This window comes from Onychomys torridus, chromosome 16 (genome assembly GCF_903995425.1).
Source record: "Onychomys torridus chromosome 16, mOncTor1.1, whole genome shotgun sequence".
Taxonomy (NCBI): domain Eukaryota; kingdom Metazoa; phylum Chordata; class Mammalia; order Rodentia; family Cricetidae; genus Onychomys; species Onychomys torridus.
Window position 1 is genome coordinate 46,514,347 of NC_050458.1, and position 12,681 is coordinate 46,527,027.

A 12,681-nucleotide genomic window follows, 5' to 3' on the forward strand; every position below is an offset into this window, starting at 1 on the left:
CTGATACTTAAATAACTGCCAAGATCCATTAAGATGGGGGAAGGAACCGTGATGCAGAGCTCTGCTTACAGTGTGATCTAAAAATTCCCTTTCTGGAAGGAAACACAAGAGACTGCTGACGGTGGCTGGTGGTAAGGATGAGGGGGGGGGGTCTTTTTTTTTTTTTTTTTTTAAGATTTATTCATTTATTATGTATACAACATGTATGACTGCAGCCCAGAAGAGGGCACCAGATCTCATTACAGATGGTTGTGAGCCATCATGTGGGTGCTGGGAATTGAACTCTGGACCTCTGGAAGAGCAGCCAGTGCTCTTAACCTCTGAGCCATCTCTCCAGCCCCTTCTAATGTCTTGATTGATCTCAGTAAACCGGCACTAGCCTAACTCACAGATGATAAACAGGTATGGTTTTAAGCCACCAAGCATGGTACCATTTGTTACAGCAGCAACAGAGAACAGATACAACAGGATGGTGGGGACAAATCCTGAGATGTATGCGGACTTTTCTGTAGGCGGACCAGTCAGTTCTCAAATAACCACTCAGAGACTTAATTATAAATGTTTTGCTGATAGCTCAGGCTGGTTACTGGCTAACTCTTAAATCGTAAATTAACCCATATTTCTTTCTCCCCCCCTCCCCTTTGGTTTTTCCAGACAGGGTTTCTCTGTGTAGTTTTGAGCCTTTCCTGGAACTCACTCTGTAGACAAGGCTGGCTTGAACTCAAAGAGGTCTGCCTGCCTCTGCCTTCCAAATGCTGGGATTAAAGGTGTGTGCCACAACAGCCCGGCTAACCCATATTTCTTATCTTCCATGTGATTTCCCTCTCAGTAGTGTGTGTCAATTGCTCATTCCCTTTCATGGATGAGTAAATTCCATCATGTGTATGTACACTACACTCATGCTTCAGTGATCTTTTCCTTTTCTTGGTTTTTCGAGACAGGGTTTCTCTGTAGCTTTGGAGCCTGTCCTGGACTAGCTTTGTAGACCAGGCTGACCTGAACTCACAGAGATCCACCTGCCTCTGCCTCCCGAGTGCTGGGATTACAGGCGTGCGCCACCACCGCCTGGCACATGGGAGTTTCTTACCATCTGGGTTTATAATCAGGCTTTCAGGTTGCTGCTGGAGTCATATCTCCTGCAAACAGTAGTGTACACAGACTTTTGTTTGGGCTACCAGCGCTTGATCTCTCTCTCTCTCTCTCTCTCTCTCTCTCTCTCTCTCTCTCTCTCACACACACACACACACACACACACACACACACACACACACAATGACATGGAGACATGTACTCTCAGTAGAGTAGGCTGGCCTTAAACTTAGGGATCCACCTGCCTCTGCCTCCCGAGTGCTGGAATTAAAGGTGTGCGCCACCATCACCAGTTATTGTTTTGCTTCTGAAATTGAGGTAAAATTCATATAGTATAAAACCAGCCATTTTGGGATACATACTCAGGGCTGAGGCTGTAGTTCAGCTGGCAGAGCGTGCCTGCCTGAAAGGCACAAAACCCTGGACTTGACTTGTCAGTTCTGCATAAACAGCATGGTGTACTCCTGCAATCCCAGTACTTAGTAGAGGCAGGAGAGAAGTTCAAGATCATCTTTGACCATTTAGCAAGCTCAAAGCTAGCCTAGAACATGAGAGTATATTTCAAAACAAAAGTAAAAACCAAAGAATACAATTCATACGCAAGTACTCTCCATTTCCCTCTACTCAGCCTCTGGCCGCCACAAATACGTTCTCCCTCGCCGGGCGGCGGTGACACACACCTTTAATCCCAGCACTCGGGAAGCAGAGCCAGTTGGATCTCTGTGAGTTCAAGGCTAGCCTGGGCTACCTAGTGAGCTCCAGAAAAAGTGCAAAGCTACACAGAGAAACCCTGTCTCGAAAAAACTAAAAAAAAGAAAAAGTTTTCCCTCTATTGACCTACATATTCTGTGTAATTCCTATGAGAAGAATCATGTAACCCACACCCATTTCTTTTCCCACACTCAGTAGTGTGTGTCAACTGTTCATTCCTTCTCAGGGATCAGTAAATTTCATCGTGTGTATTACACTACACTCATGTTTCAGCATAAGACAGAGGCAGTGGCTGGGCCAGGTGGTGCACGCCTTTAAATTACAGCACTCAAGAGGCAGAAGCAGGCGGATCTCTGAATTTGAGGCCAGCCTGGTCTACCGAGAGAGTTCCAAGATAGCCAGAGCTACACCAAAAAGAAAAAACAAAAAACAAAAAAACAAAAACATGTCTCAAAAAAAAAAAGACAGAGGTACTGATGGTACAACATTCTTAATGTACTAAATACCACTGAAGTGTACATTTTAAAATTAACTTTGTATGTGCACTACACCTCAATTACAAAATTAGTCCTGTCAGCCTGATGTAATAAGGACTGCCATTCTGTCCATTCTACAGATAGGAAACACCAGCTAGAGGGGTTTAGCCGTTTCCCTAGCAAGATCAAAACTCAAATCTGGCAGCCTCTTCAAAGTTCACACTGAACCACTACTGTATCTAAAATTTGGGACATAGGTATTTTACACACTGGGGACCACCCATATTTGCTTCCTCATCAAGCAAACACAGAGGGCTGTTTTTCACATGCACTGTTACCTGCAACAAAATATTTACTTTATATGCACGCCTTATACTGAGTTACGCAAACACATGATTTTCAGAACCTGAATTAAATTCCTCTAAATACATTCATCTTTTCCTGAGAACAATTTGTTCACTTACACAGAATGAGAGGACACAAATGAGAGAGCAGTCCTGATGCCCCATGCTGCTGTGGCAGACAGACATAAAATAAACCTATTGAGCCCACAGCATTCTAACTATCTGAGTAGGAGTGCTATTGCAGACAATAATTACAATTTACAAGAATCTATTTCTAGAGAAATCTATTTCAGAGACTTCATTCTTTCACCAAAACCATTTTGAATTACAACACTCTGCGTTGGGAGAACAGTAAATTCCTATACTGCATTGGCACTTGAAGCCAGGAGCCCTTCACTGGAAAGCGAGGAGCTGAGGCCAGCAGCCAGGGTCAGCCCAAAGGCAGAGTGGCGGAAGCAGGATGGAAGCACCCTCGCACCTCAGGCCCTGTTCACAGTCAAGGAGCACACAGCCAGACACACACACAACTTCCCAAAGTATTTATTTATTTGTTTGTTTGTTGTGTGTGGCACATGCATGGAGGTCAAAGGACAACTGATTGGTGGGAGTTGGTTTCTTCCTTACACTAGAGTGGAACACGGGTCATCAGGCCAGACATTAAGCACTTTCCCCCACTCTGCCATCCCATCAGCCCCTTTTTTTCTTCTTTTCTCTCTATTTGTAAGTCTGTGAGTACATGCAACATGTGTGTGTGGGTGACCATCAAGCCCCCCAGAGCTGCAGTTGTAGGTGGTTGTGAACTGCTCAATGTGGGTTCTGGGAACCAAACTCTGGTCCTCTGTAAGAGCAGCAAATGTTCTTAACCACTGAGCCATCTCCCCAGCCTCACACCTATGACTTACTTTCATTTGTTTATTTTTTTAGACAAGGTCTCATTATGTAGCTCTTGGCTGATCTGGAATTTTCTATGTAGACTAGGCTAGCCTTGAACTCAGTGATCTGCCAGTCTGTGCCTCCTGAATGCTGGGATCACAGGTGTGTGGCACTGCACCCAGCTTTCTTTTTGTTCAGGGTTAGTTTTTTTTTTGTTTTGATCCACCTGCCCTGTCTCTGCTCCATAGTGCTGGGATTTAGCTGTGACTAGAAATGGGGACAGGGAGGGAATTAAAAAGGGCTTCCATTTCCCAAATCATACACCAATACAATTCGTTCAAAACAATTTGTTCTAACCCTGTCTTAGAAAAAACTGTCTTATATGTAGGGTGTTTTGCCTGAATGTATGTATATCAGTCTACCTCATACATACCCAGTGCTTGTAGAAGCCAGAAGAGGGTTCTGATCCCCTGGAATTGGAGTTATAGATGGTTTTGAGCAGCCATGTAGGTGATGGGAATTAAACCCTGGTCCTCTGGCAGAGCAGCCAGTGCTCTTAACGACTGAACCATTCCTCCATCTCTCTCTTTTTGTTTTAGACTGACTGGCCTGATCTCTTTGTGTAGCTGAGGAACTCCTGATCTTGCTGCATCTATTCTTTTGGTGCTGGGATTACATGCCTGTACCATTATACACAGTTTATATAAGGTTGAGGATCCAATCTGCAGCGGGTTTTTTTTTTTTTAAAGATTTTTTTATTTATTGTGCATACAGTGTTCCGCCTGCATGTATGCCTGAAGACCAGAAGAGGGCACCAGATCTCACTATGGATGGTTGTGAGCCACCATGTGGTTGCTGGGAACTGAACTCAGGACCTCTGGAAGAGCAGCCAGGGTTCTTAACTTCTGAGCCATTTCTCCAGCCCCTCCATCCTACAGCTTTATGTATGCTAGGCTCATGTGGACCCCAATGGCAACCATTGCTGCTTGACAAAGTTGCAGCATTTCGACTTTTCGAATCACAATTCTCCAGCACCTTTTACATTCTTTTTTTTTTGGTTTTTCAAGACAGGGTTTCTCTGTGTAGCTTTGCGCCTTTCCTGGAACTCACTTGGTAGCCCAGGCTGGCCTCGAACTCACAGAGATCTGCCTGGCTCTGCCTCCCGAGTGCTGGGATTAAAGGCGTGCGCCACCACCGCCCGGCTACATTCATTTTTTAATGATACTCACTATTATGCCTTTCCCTTTGGGAAATTTTGTTTGTTTTGTTTTCAGAGACAATCCATTTGGGAAATTTTGTGTGGGCTTTGGTAAAGGATGAAAAAGTGTACAATTATAGCCTCTCTAAACAAAAAAATTCTTTGGAAAAAAGTCCCCACCACCTTGGAACCAGGAATCCCATTGTGCCCTCTTAATTACACCAAGAACAGGGAAGTTAGAGATTTACTAGACATAGCTGATCCAGAAGAAGAAAACGCCTACCATCCAGATCCAAGTCTGAGGCCACTGGGACAAGAGTTCAGTTAGTAAGTGTAGAGCAATCAGATGGTGCAGTGTAATGGAAAGAGTAAGACTTCAGGACCTCCCCTTTGGTAGTGTATGATAAGGGGACAGGCCCACACAGTAAGACTGAGACACAAGGGGACACCATGAGGGACAGCTCAGTACCTATCACCTAGTGCAGTGTCTGCTCTTCAGAAGTCCTTTCCCCAAGGACAGGCATTTGGATAAGGGCCTCCGTTCCCTCAGAGGCGTGAGGAAATCTCCAGATGGCTAAAGCAGTCATTCTCCTTATCTCTGGGGAGAGGAACTAGTGGCCCTCCATTAACAAGTGACAGGTGCCTACTATCAAGGTCAATGCTAGATTCCTCAACCCCAGATCTCAAGCCACACCCCAGGTCACATGCCCCCTTTCTCCCATTTAATCCTTTCTGCAACTTTAGAGTATAAAATGTGTATTCTCTTTTCAAAAACCACTGCTGCGCTGGGCGGCAGTGGCTCACGCCTTTAATCCCAGCACTCGGGAGGCAGAGCCAGGCGGATCTCTGTGAGTTCAAGGCCAGCCGGGTCTACAGAGTGAGATCCAGGACGGGCACCAAAATTACACAGAAAAACCCTGTCTGGTTGGCAGGGGGTGAGGACACGCTGCTGGCAGACATCCTGATTCACCATCAGAACACATCTCCCCCACTCCTCCCATCTTCTCTGGGACCTGAACCCCACCTGAAGCAGGTCTTTGACACTAGACAGTCACTCTCCCACCTGAGCCACATCCCTAGGCCCTCTCTTTTTTTAAAAAAGTATTCACAGTTAGGCATAGTGGTGCATGCTTGTAGTCCCATAGTTAATATTCTGATCCGCCCCCTTGAAACCGCACCCCTCGGCACTCCTCCCCTTCTTCACTCTGTCTTTCTCTTTCCTACCATCTCTTTCCTTCATCTCTCTGTTATAATAAACTCTCCACGTGGGATGCAGCGTCAGGGTTGTGAATTACTGGCCACCGCCACCATGCCCACATGGCATCCATCTGTCCATCCCGCAGCTGCATCTGCCCAGCATGCTTCCTTGTATGCGTGGGATACCATCAGGGGTCCACCTGAGCAAAAATTCATGACACCCATCCCTCTGGAGTCAGAGGCAGGATCATGAATTTGAGGCGACCCTGTACTTCTTAACAGCAAGGCCCTGTCTCAGGTGTTTGTTTGTTTGTTTTTAGTTGTTGTTTTCTGAGACAAGGTTTCTGTGTAGCCTTTGTTGTCCTGGAAACTGCTCTGTAGATGCCGCTGGCCTCAAACTTAAGAGATCTGCCTGCCTCTGCCTCCCGAGTGCTGGGATTAAAGACGTGGGCCATCATGCCTGGCTAAAAACAATTTTTAAGGAAGATGGAAGAGCTCAGTGTAATGACTGACTCTGGCCTACAGTTCTAGCACTTAGGAGGAGAGGAGGGGAGGTTATGAGCTAGGAGTCAGCCTGGCTATTTAGCAAGCTCCAGGCCAGAGGGGAACACATTGGAATATGAGAATAACATACTGTATCAACTCTCAAGGTATAATCTGGAGAACCCTCAATGTCTCCAGGGTCTTTCTAGGAGTTGGGACAGAGAAAACTACTTTCTTTCTTCTTGGGCTGGAGAGATGGCTCAGAGGTTAAGAGTACTGACTGCTCTTCCAGAGGTCCTGAGTTCAATTCCCAGCAACCACATGGTGGCTCACAACCATTTGTAATGAGATCTGGTGCCTTCTTCTGTATACATAATAAATAATTCTCTAAAAGAAAAAAAAAAAAAGACATTTCTTCTTACAAGGAACACATGATGACTGGGCAGTAGTGGCGCACGCCTTTAATCCCAGCACTCAGGAGGCAGAGGCAGGCAGATCTCTGTGAGTTCGAGGCCAGCCTGGTCTACAAAGTGAGTTCCAGGACAGGCACCAAAGCTACACAGAGAAGCCCTGTCTTGGGAAAAAAGAAAAAGAATAACAAACTAAAAAAAAAACAAGGAACACATGACAATCCAACTTTCAGGAGTTGGTTTTCTCTCCACCGTGTGATTTCTAGGGACGAAACTCAGCTGTGAGGCTTGGCAGCAAGTGCTTTTATCTGCTGAGCCATCTTGCTGGCCCCAAACCTGTTTTCTTTTCCTTTGCTTTTTTTGGGGGGAGAGGGGTGTGGGGAGGGAAGGAACAAAGTCTTGCTATGCAACCTAAGCTGGCCTCTAACCCTCCTGCCTCCACCACCAGGCATGCACATGTACACAGACATACATGCAAGCAGAACACCCATATACATAAAATAGTAATAATTAAACAATTAAAAAAAGATTTACATTTCTGTCTTATTTAAGAATTGTGCTCCCCTCTGCCCCCTGTACTAACACTTAGGTCTGTGGTTAATTTTTTGTTAATTTTTGTGTATGGCCAAAGTCCGTATGAATGTTCGTAATTCTCCTGCACATAGACACCCAGTTGTACCTCTGCCATATATGGAAGAGACTACTGTTTCTTCATTGAGTTCAGGAGCCTTGCAGAAAATCAACCGAATTCTGGAGACTTTTGGAATCAAGTCTACTCCGTGGACCTGTGTTCTTGTGTAGCCTCCTGATGGCTGCAGAGGGGCGGCACTTGAAAGTGAAAGTAGTCCAATTTACTCTTATTTTTCATGACTGTTTTGGCATCTGTCCTCTAATTTTTGCAAAGAACAAGCTGGAATTTTGGTAAGAATTGCTCTGAGTCTATGAAGCTGCATGGAGAGTGCTATATTAAGTCTTTCAAACCACAAACACAGCATCTCTTTCCACTTGTTTGGGTATTCAATTTCATTCAGTGATAACTTGGGTCTTCAGCACAGCCACAAGTTTTAATATGCACTATATTACTCAGTTCAAAATACTTTAGTTCCATTATGATTCCCCCTAACTCACATATTATTCATGTTTTCATAAGGGCACAGCATTCTGTGTCTGAAAGGTTCACTACTTTTGAAGTTTAGATGGGAGGAGCCCTAGAGTTCAACACTAGAAGAATGAGGGTAAGGGGAAGAAAAGAAATGCATCTTGGGGGCTGGCACTTGCTGCCAAGCCTGACAAGCTGGGTTTCATGCCTGGAACTGGAGTGGTGGAGGAGAGCTGCCCTAAGATCTCCACACAAATGCCTGCTGCACAGGCACACACACACCACTGTAAATAGTGTTAAAGAAAGACATACATTTTTAGAGCCCAGAAAATATACTTCTTCCTACCTTCTTTCCAACTGGTTCGTTTGTTTGGTTGGTTTTGTTTTGTTTTGTTTTGGCCCTTCCTTCCTTCCTTCCTTCCTTTCTTTTTCATTTTTCTAGGCAGGGTTTCTTTGCACAGCCTTGCCTGTCCTGGATCTCACTCTGTAGACCAGGCTGGCCTCGAACTCACAGAGATCTGCCTGGCTCTGCCTCCTGAATGCTGGGATTAAAATCGTGCGGCCCCACACTCGGCAGAAGAACCAGACGTCATCCTCTAGGTGCTGCTGGAGTGAAAGCAGTAGGAAGGGTTGCCCTTCTCGTCCTCCTCCTCAGTGCTGGAGACTAAACTCAGGCCACTAACCATGCTAATCATATACTTGCTGAGTTTCTGACACTGGGTAAAAAGAATGCAATTGTAAGAACAGACGCAACTAGAACTGGACACTTATTGCTATAATATTCCCATCAGCCCCCTAATGTCTCATTAAAACCCTGTGGGTGAGGCATTACTGTTCCTGTTTCACAACTTGGCAAACCGAAGTTGAGAAAGAAAAAAAAAATGTAAGTTATCCACAATGACAGAGAGCTAAACTTTACTCCAAAACTCAGCTATTAGAACACATTTACTTCTTTAAAAAGAGGTAAGAGAGGGCCAGCATGGTGGCTCAGAGGGTAAAGACACTTGTTGCCAAGTCTGACGGCTCAGGTTTGATTCCTCAGAACCTACATGGTGGGAGGAGAAGAACCAACTCCAGGAAGTTGTTTTCTGACCTTCAGAGCTCAACAGGAGTCCTTTGCCCACAGAATAAATATACAAACATGGGGGAAAGCAAAGGTCAAAGGTTACTGTATACATGACTATTCAATTTCAATTTCAAAAGCTCTATACATATACACTATAATAGTGTCAACTAACATAAAAAGGCTTGTTATTATATTATTAATATTCACAAACCCTGGGAGGTTACTGACATTTTACAGATAGGGATCCAAATTAACTGACTCTGGAAATATAGTTTGTTTTTTCTTTCTCTAAATATCACAAAATTAGTGAAACAGAAGTAATGGAGTCATGGGAGAAAACATTAACATTTACATTATACAAAATGTTTATCAAAGCAAAGGACTGAAGTGCAGTATAAGTAACTATACATAAATGAAATATTCATATAATACTTTTTTGTTGTTGTTTTGTTTTTTTCAAGACAGGGTTTCCCTGTGTAGCCCTGGCCATCCTGGATCTGACTCTGCAGACCAGGCTGGCCTCGAATTCAAGAGATTCACCTGACTCTGCCTGCCTAGTGTTGGGATTAAAGGAGTGTACCACCATGTCCAGTTTTGGAATATTAATATATATTTTAAAAAAATCAATGATATTTGAAGACTTCTGATTTTAGAGACAGGGTCTCCCTATATAGCCCAGACTGGCTTAGAAAGTGGGATCCTCCTTCCTACCTTAGAGTCCTGACGTTTGGGATTATAGGTGTGCACAACCACCATCTGGCTTCAAGGTATTCTAACAGCTTGATATACAGATGTCAAAAGTTTTGGGTCACATAACATCACTCTCTTTTGCTGATTTTCTTTTCTTATTTTATGTGTATGAGTGTTTGTCTGTGTAACACATGCATGCAGTTAGTACGGAGGCCAGAAGAGGGTGTTGGATATCATTTAAAGATGGTTGTGAGCTATCATGTGGTGCTGGGAATTGCAGCTGGGTCCTCTGTAAAAGTAGCCATAGCTTCTAACTGCTGAGCCATTTCTCCAGCCTCTAATTTTCTTCTGAAGAATTACCTCGCCCTACTGTATACAATCTTGGCAGGACAGAAAATCCAGTGCCACCCTCCACGACAGCCCCTGAAGAGGCCTCTAAAGGGCCTTCTGCCCATACCTTCCTTTCGCCCCTGTTCATTACAAGAGGTGTGTGTGTCAAAGCTTGCCTGGGAACAAGGCCTTGAGTTCTGTTAGCAGGGACTCCGCAGGACTTTGAGTCTGAAGCAGCTTTGGTCAAGGTAGATGGATAGGACAGACCTCTGACTTCAGTGGTGGTTATCTGACAGAGACTTTCCAGTGGCTCTTTCAGAAATCTTCCTAGAGTCACTTGGCTCCTTCTGCTCCAAGTTTTTCAGCTTCCCACTGACAGCAGGTCTCACATAGCCTTTAAAGAAAACTTACCTTAATGCTTAAAATACCGTCTGTTTCTCCACCCTGTAACCAGGGAGCCCTAAGTGAGTCACATGGATACTCTATATTCCAAAACAAACACACTCATAACAAGCAAACAGAAAAATCCCAGGATATGAAACTCTACTAACAGTTATATAAACAATAACAACAAAAAGTCATTTGTATATAAACATACAGAGAACAGAGGTCAAATATGTAGCTACATTTTGGCAAACAATTTATCTGACCAACTGTAACCCAAACTCCTTTGCATAACATTGGAGATTCTCTAACAACCTCAGCTACTCAAGGATGCAGGGTGTCTTGAACCCAGAAGTTGAAGGCCAGCCTAACCAATATAAAGAGACTGCCCTGCTAGATAAACAAGGCAAACAAAAAAATAAATCAAAATGGTTTAAATAAGCAGTTGGTACAAAAGATGTTTCCTCAAAGTTACTGATCAATCAGGCCAGAGAGCTGAGTCAGCAAGGACAAAACCTCCTGTGGAACAAGCCTGAAGACCTGAGTTCATTCCTGGAACCATGCAGTGAAAGAGAAAACTGACTCCCACAATTGTCCCCTCATCTCCACACAAATTCCAACAAACCGACAAGTAAATAAAACTTTTGGTATTACTGATTAATCATGACAATTCTGAACCCTGTTTCGATGTGCAATCTACCCTATGTAAGTCCTACAAATAGCACTTTTCAAATTCTAGACTACAGAAACCTCTTACTTGTAAATAGATATTTCTGGGCGAGGGATGTAACTAAGTTGGTAGAGCTTGCCAAGCATCTTTGTGTTAGGTTAGATCCTCCAACTTGCCCGTGCATGATCTGGAAAGCCCCATTCCTGCCTCTCTCTCTCCAAACCTAACCAGTCTGAGTCTCGGAGCAAAGGGAAGCACCAAAAGCCCAGGTCCACATTCCTGGTGGCTACTGCAGCATCCTCCTCTGAAGAGGCTCAACTCCCTGCCTAAAGCACCACACTTGGGCACAAACCCAGCTTGTGGGGGACACATCATCACCTCTCACCTACAACCTATAAAGTCTCCTGCTTTAGTTTGGTAGCAAGAATTCTCTGGTCTCGATCTCTGAGACTGGAGAACTTACCCAGGAGTTGCTTTGCTCAAATAAACTTGTTGTTATACTTTTTCAATTTGGCTTGATCTGACTTACTGCGTTGGCAGAGGAAACAATAATTATGGGGTGGAGGTGCAGAAAATCTATTAGTTTGGAAGCCTGGATTCAATCCAAAAACCTAATGCTCTAATCTTAAAATTTAGGAGCTGAAAACAAGAAGATCAGAAGTTCAAGATCATCTTTGGTTACACAGCAAGGTCAAAGCCAGCTTTAAAAAAGAAAGAGACACATTTTTACATATGAAATATTTCAAAAAATAATCTGATGATAACCAAAATATAAAATTAGAAATCTAATTATAATTTTTTTATGATTCCTTACATTTTTTTAAAAGATTTATTTATTTATTTATTTATTTATTATATATACAGGGGAAGGTGCCAGATCTCATTACAGATGGTTGTGAGCCACCATGTGGGTGCTGGGATTTGAACTTGGAACCTCGGGAAGACCAGTCGGTGCTCTTAACCTCTGAGCCATTCTCCAACCCTGACTCTTTACATTTGAAGCCAGCAACTACGTCATACAATAGTGACCAACTGAAGTTACAGTATCTTTCTGAAACAAATTCTTGTTTTGAGATATTTAAGGTTATCTGTAATTATCCCAAGGTATGGCACTAAAAAAAAAAAAAACCTTCAATTTAACTTTTAAAATATGGTTGCATATCGGGGCTGGGGGCACACCTCTATGTTAGAGTGGGTCCTTAGTATATGCCAAGCTCTGGGTTTGATACCAGCATTGAAAAAAGAAAGTATGCATATTTGCATAGCATTTCACTTGATGTAGGAGAATACAGAAGGAGCTAGAAGGAGCTAGAAGGAGCTGAACAAACAAGCCAGAAATGACAATTCAAAGACTGTAAGTCAACATCTTAAACAATGATTCAACTGCTTCCACCCAAACTGCTTCTACTCTTTGAGTAGAAAGTTATTCCAGACAGACATAGCAAGGCCACATAGTTACTTAAAGCACCCAAGTGCTCAGAGCCTAGCTTATGTTATTTAACTTTAATATACAAACCTGCTAATAATTTTTTTTAAAATTTGGTTTTTTGAGACAGGGTTTCTCTGTGTAGTTTTGGTGCCTATCCTCTGTAGACCAGGCTGGCCTTGAACTCACAGAGATCTGCTTGGCTCCCGAATGCTGGGATTAAAGGCATACACCA

At 43.6% G+C, this 12,681-nt stretch overlaps 1 protein-coding gene across 2 annotated transcripts in view; it reads right to left on the minus strand.

Moving 5' to 3' along the window:
* Slc25a17 (solute carrier family 25 member 17) overlaps positions 1-12,681 on the minus strand; it is a 49,409-nt gene that overhangs the window by 34,016 nt on the left and 2,712 nt on the right. Inside the window, exon 1 of one of the 2 annotated variants that reach the window (XM_036209128.1) lies at positions 10,143-10,160. The exons of the other annotated variant lie outside the window; for it this stretch is intronic. The gene's annotated coding sequence lies outside the window, so the exon portion shown is untranslated. Of the gene's footprint in view, positions 1-10,142; positions 10,161-12,681 lie in introns of those variants that run through there. 2 annotated transcript variants of the gene reach the window in all.